The sequence below is a fragment of the Leptonychotes weddellii genome, chromosome 14 (assembly GCF_054177405.1).
Source record: "Leptonychotes weddellii isolate Sample4059 chromosome 14, ASM5417740v2, whole genome shotgun sequence".
Taxonomy (NCBI): domain Eukaryota; kingdom Metazoa; phylum Chordata; class Mammalia; order Carnivora; family Phocidae; genus Leptonychotes; species Leptonychotes weddellii.
In genome coordinates this window covers 59,921,897-59,927,656 of record NC_138382.1, presented here as the reverse complement: position 1 = coordinate 59,927,656, position 5,760 = coordinate 59,921,897, and positions in this window count along the sequence as shown.

Below are 5,760 nucleotides of genomic sequence, written 5' to 3'. Positions count from 1 at the left end.
CAATTTAGACATCATTTGAAAACTTGCAAAGATTTGCAATGCTGGCTTCCACTTGACAGAGAATATCTATCTCCTGTGCAAAAGACAACAGCAAAATTATGGAGGCAGGAGATCCTAAAGAGATGGTACTACAAATCTCTTTACCTTTTTCACTCAATCCCCAGCATTTGGTATCTGAGATCCGTATAGGGCTTCTGGAGGGCCCCCCACTTCTTCCACTGCATCCAGAGCTGCAGTCAAAACCTGAGACCTCTGAAATGCCCCCGAGGTTCTATCTTGCAATGATCTGCACAGGAAAATAACTGGAACCAGAGAAAATTGGGGATAGCTGTGCAAAAGGACCAGTCTATGTGAATTTCCCTCCTCTCTCAATAGAATTGACTAGGAAATCTGCCAATGACATTCATTGTTCTCATTGGGGTGGAAAAAAATTAAATTCACTTCTTTGAGACCACTTCCATCTCTCTTTCATCTGGGACAGTACAGCTGAAAATTGACTTAGGAAAGTAGTTAAGTAGTATTTATCTAGTATTAAAAAAAAACAAAAACAAACCCAGAATCCAGTTTCTATTAAGGGATGTTATAAGAAATATGCTCACATTTCTGGTAAAACATCTGGCAAAGAACCACGATCCATATGCCTTTTAAAATATACATTGTATAAAAAGCCCTGTGATAATTCCTCATAGAACAGAGTTAGGAGAATATTTGCTGCCCTCAAAAATATGATCTACTCCCTTGCATTAGATCAGAAGGCTTAGGGAATCCCTTGGGTTTCTCTTTTTTCCATTGCTGCCAATAATCTCAAGATTACTTCCTTTACTCAAACACAATAGCCTCCCTTATCTGCAGTTACCTGGCATTCCCTAATTGCCATCTCCATACTGAATCATACTTGAATGGTTTTGTTACTTTATCTTGCCCTTGATTCTAGCTCATTTCAAATATTTTCAAAATACACAAAATATAAACAAATAAAACTTTAAAAAACTGAAACAGATAAAGCTGTGTAACAGTGACTCAGGGTCATGGTGGATAATGGGCATTACTTGATGCTGGAAGTTTTCATGCAGATTTGGATGGCCACCTAGCAGGGATGCACCATAAACACCAGTTGTTATTTCACAGTGTTGGGGCATAGGACAATGAAAGCAAATTCTAGGTAATAATGTGGGATTGTTCTTCCTGCTGTATTCCTTCGTGTTTTCACCTGGGACATCACATCCTGTTCCAGTAAGATTGACTATGGTTAAAAAAAAAAAAAATTCTGCAGTGTCTTTCAGATGGGCCATCCAAAACCTTGGCTGATTTTTTTAACCAGAATATTATACTGTATTCTATTATACGTAGAAAAATACATAAATTACAATGTGCATATAGTACTAGTTATTCATTGAGTCTCTGAAGCCCATCTGTAGATCCCCTGGGTTAATAACATTGATTCCAGACCAAAGTTGACATATGTCAATGGAATAACAGAAAGGAAGAGTAACAAAGATTTAGCAACTCTTGGCCAACTGCTTAAACATGGGCCAACATCAGAAATTGGTTCCATCTTTCATTCTTTGATATGAATAAATGGCTTCTCAAAGCACTTTAATCTATTCATAAGAGCGATGGGATATAGGTACATAGATGCTGGTAAGTGCGTTATTTACAAATGATTAATTCAGAAGAACTGAGAGTTCCTATGCTCACATCGAGTGGGAGGAAGTGCCTGCCCCTTTGCTTGTGAACAGCAGGGTCATAGAAGTCATTTCCAACAAGCTCCCTTCTTCAAGTAGGTACAGAGATGAAAAGAATCCCCAAGGGGCAGCACCATTGTGTGCTCCAGAGGACAGGATTGATGTCTTCAAGAGCTAGTCAGGGAAAATAAATGAGACAATAGGAAGTGAGGAGGATGGTGGTCCTTGGAGAATCACCCTCCCAAATGCTCAGCGTTCAAGTTCACAAGAAACAGTGCTTGACCCACTGCCCAAAAGAGTGTCTGTGGCTAGTTTTTGCTGTCTCTGGAGTCAGACAGCTGCAGGTTGAACCCCAGGTCTGCCTTTTATTAGTGGGTGACCTTGGGAATGTGCCTTCACCACCTTGAGTTCAGTTCCTTCTCTATGAAATAGGGGCTATATCATGTGTCTTTGAACTGTTGTCATGAAAATTTGTGATAATGTATATAAAGTGCTTTAGCACTGGACTTGGTACATATTATAAAATAAGGTTATTGCTAGAGCCCCAGAATCTGTCTGTGCTCCTATCTCCCTGAAAATCTATGAATAAATAGGAATTTGGAAACAGTGGTTAGGAGAGACCTCAAAAACTCTTTGAATAGCTACAATACCCATTTAAGCTAAGTCATCTTAGCATTCAAGAGTTACCGACCAGGGATGTTCAAACTGTTAAGGATGGTGTTAGACACAGAGGGGTTCCACCTGAGGGAAAATAAAAGCACTCTCCCATAGTGTTCAGGTCCAAAACAGAGTTACATGTCAGCCCCATAAGTAGCTGATACATTGGCAGAGATTAATTGACTGGAAGGGGCAAGAACTAAGTGAAAGTGAGATGGAGGGAAAGTGAGAGAGATGGGTAGCAAACATTTAGCACCATTTAGCACCATTGCTAAAGATACAGGGCAGGGATTAGGGGGAGGCAAGTGAGGCAGGAGATTGCAAGTATAGGGTGGAATCCTGTCTTTATTTGAATTTTTGATATCTTGTTTATGATGGATTTTTGCATTAATGTTTAACTTTTAAAATATTTATTAAAATATTATTTATCTTGATTACTGAGTTCTGGGAACCCCTTAAATTTTACATCCTCCTCCTAGCCCTGCCCTCTAAGTTTTAAATCATGGAACTGTAGGAGTACTTCATTCAGTGATTGGCTAGAAGGACTTAAAGATTCAATAGCAGGTTATACTTATAGCTAAGATTTATTACAACAGAAAATACAGAGCAAAAGCATCAGGAAAAAGATAAGCATTGGTAGAGTCCAGAAAGGTCAGCACAAGCTTCTGATGTTCTTCCTAGGCTGGAGACACATAGGAGTGCTCTGTTTCTCTCTCTAGTAGTGAACTTCAAGGACATCTGTGGAATGTTTCTGCCTAGGGATGCTCTTTTGAAGCTCAGGGTCTGAGGCCTTTATGGGGGCCTGGTCACATAGACATATCTTGCTAGGCAACCATTGCTACAAAACTAGCTATGACAATGAAGACTAGGACCCCAAAATAAAACCAGGTGCCCATCATTAATATTGATGTTTATGCCAAGCAAGCCAATGTGGCTTGGTCCATCACTCCAGGTATATATAACAAAATCATCAATCATTAATACAAAGAACACTTTGGTGGGGGAGGGGACCCATTCTCTGGGGGGTCGATGATGGATCAATCATGGTTTCCTTGGAGACAAGCAAGAGATAAGGAACCAGACCTGCTGTGTTAACTCTTCTCACACAGAATCATGTGGACAATTGTAAGTAGCAGTAGCATTAAATTGTGCTAATTACAGAACATGGCTTGGACGCATGTCAACAGACTTCCTATGATTCCCTTGAAGCCTAGACTTTGGAAATGACCCACCTAAGGGAGAATCTTGGGCTGCAGAGGAGAAACTTACCCACCTAGGTGAAGGAGATATTGCTGCTTTTCACAACTTTCATACTCCAAAAGTGAGGAGACAGGGTGATGATGGCCTTCCCGTCCTACCTGAGGCCTGCTTCAAATGTGCTTTCCAGAAAAAGAAAAACAGTGGGAGGAGAGCAGACCTGTCCCTTGGGCAGAGCACCTTCAAAAAGGCAGAGGATAATCATAAACTCATTCCTTTGTCTAGGCTTCACTGATATGCTCACCTCAACCTGGGGAGAAGTCAATGAAGGGATTTCCCAGTATTGGACAGTTGAGCAGATTTTCCAATGGGAACATGAGAACAGGAGTATAGGCCATTGAAGGGAATGGCTCCGCAACCATTATTATCCCCATGAACAAATTTTCATCCCATACTTCTAGTAATGGGCAGAATGACATCTCTTCCTGCCAGAGTCCAAAATCACTTTTCCTGATTCTCAGTGTGGCTTAGGATAAATTCCCACAACATTAGACTCATGCTCCTTTTCCCCTTCAACAAAAAACCACATTGTACTGAGTGATGAGCTCTTAGGCAGCTTCACGTGTATGCTCAACACCTTCAGCTGATGGCAGTAGACTAAAGCTTGGCAAACTGTGGCCCCAGGGTCAAATCTGACCCTCCACCAGTTTTTTGTAAATAAAGTTTTACTGGAACACAGTCATGTCCATCTGTTTAAGTATTGTCTTTGGCTACTATCACACTACTATAGCAGATCTGAGTAGTTTCAACACACAGCATATGGCCTGCAAAGCCTAAAACAGGTATTGGGCCCTTGCAAAAAAAGTTTGTCAACCCCTAACATAGAAAAGCACCTTAGTCAATATTTATGCCACTAGGCTTAAAAACGGGTAGGTAGCCAGAGTTTCTAAACCAGCTATAAGAAAATGAAAGCAAATTAATGTTTTACTGAAATCGCATTATGAACAAATTGAGAAGAAAGCCAGTGTAGCTTAGAAAGAAATAGATAATAGATTGCTTTCATACGCTTTTTTCCTGAATGCAAATGCATATAAATTCAAGCTGTTTGAAACGACTGTTTCTAAGAGGCCCTGCCTTCTCGGTTTGATCTTGCTGAAGTCCGAAAACCACAGTTGAGCTGCTTGCATTTGTAAGGCCTGCCCTGCAACGTGTTGTGAAAGTCCAGGGAGAAGTGTGCAAACACCTGCAATGTGATGCAGATGGTTCTGGGCAAGGCATGGGTCTGGTTGAATCAGAGAAAGAATCCAAGATGGGATCAAAAAGTAATCAACACTGTCCAGCTCTCAGCAGGTGGGGGTACTTGTCAATCTCTTGTTAGACATATTCCTCCCATCTCATTAATAAGATTTAATGCCTTAGCAAACCCTTTGTAAAGAAGAAAAGGAACATCATACTATTACGGCTTATAAAATTATATTGTATGAACAAACATTGCTACAGCCTTCTCCCAAAAAACTGTCTTGTGTTGGTTGGTTGTTTGGGCTCTTTTGTTTGTGTTGTTATTATTGCTTTGAGGATTTTGTTGTTGTTTTTAACTCAGTAAAGCAGTCTGGAAAATTGGCAAGCTTTCATTCAGCTGGTCCAAACCTAACTTCAGTATTCACTTAACCACATTGCCTACCAACTGTCCAAAGTATTTTATTATAATTATTCTATGAATGCATCATTAGACTCCTTAATTGATACTCTCAGAAGTCCATTTGTTAGGAAGGGACCCCCGTCTCTGGACCTTTTGCATTTTCTCAGTAACAGTAATATACTTTTTGCAGGGGATTGAATGTCTTTGGCATAAAAAAAAAAAAAATGCTGCTGGTTGGACCTGGGTGATAGGTAAATGAGGGGGTAGGGAGTCACCTTATTATTCTCTTTCTGTGTATGTGTTTGAAAATGTTCATAATGAGGGGTGCCTGGCTGGCTCAGTCAGTGGAGTGTGTGACTCTTAATCTTGGGGTTGTGAGTTAGAGCCCCACATTGGGCATGGAGATTACTTAAAAATAAAATCTTTTTTTAAAAAAGTTCATGTCCATCGACAGATGACTGGATAAAGAAGATGTGGTATATATATACAATGGAATATTATGCAGCCATCAAAAGGAATGAGATCTTGCCATTTGCAACGACGTGGATGGAACTGGAGGGTATTATGTTGAGTGAAATAAGT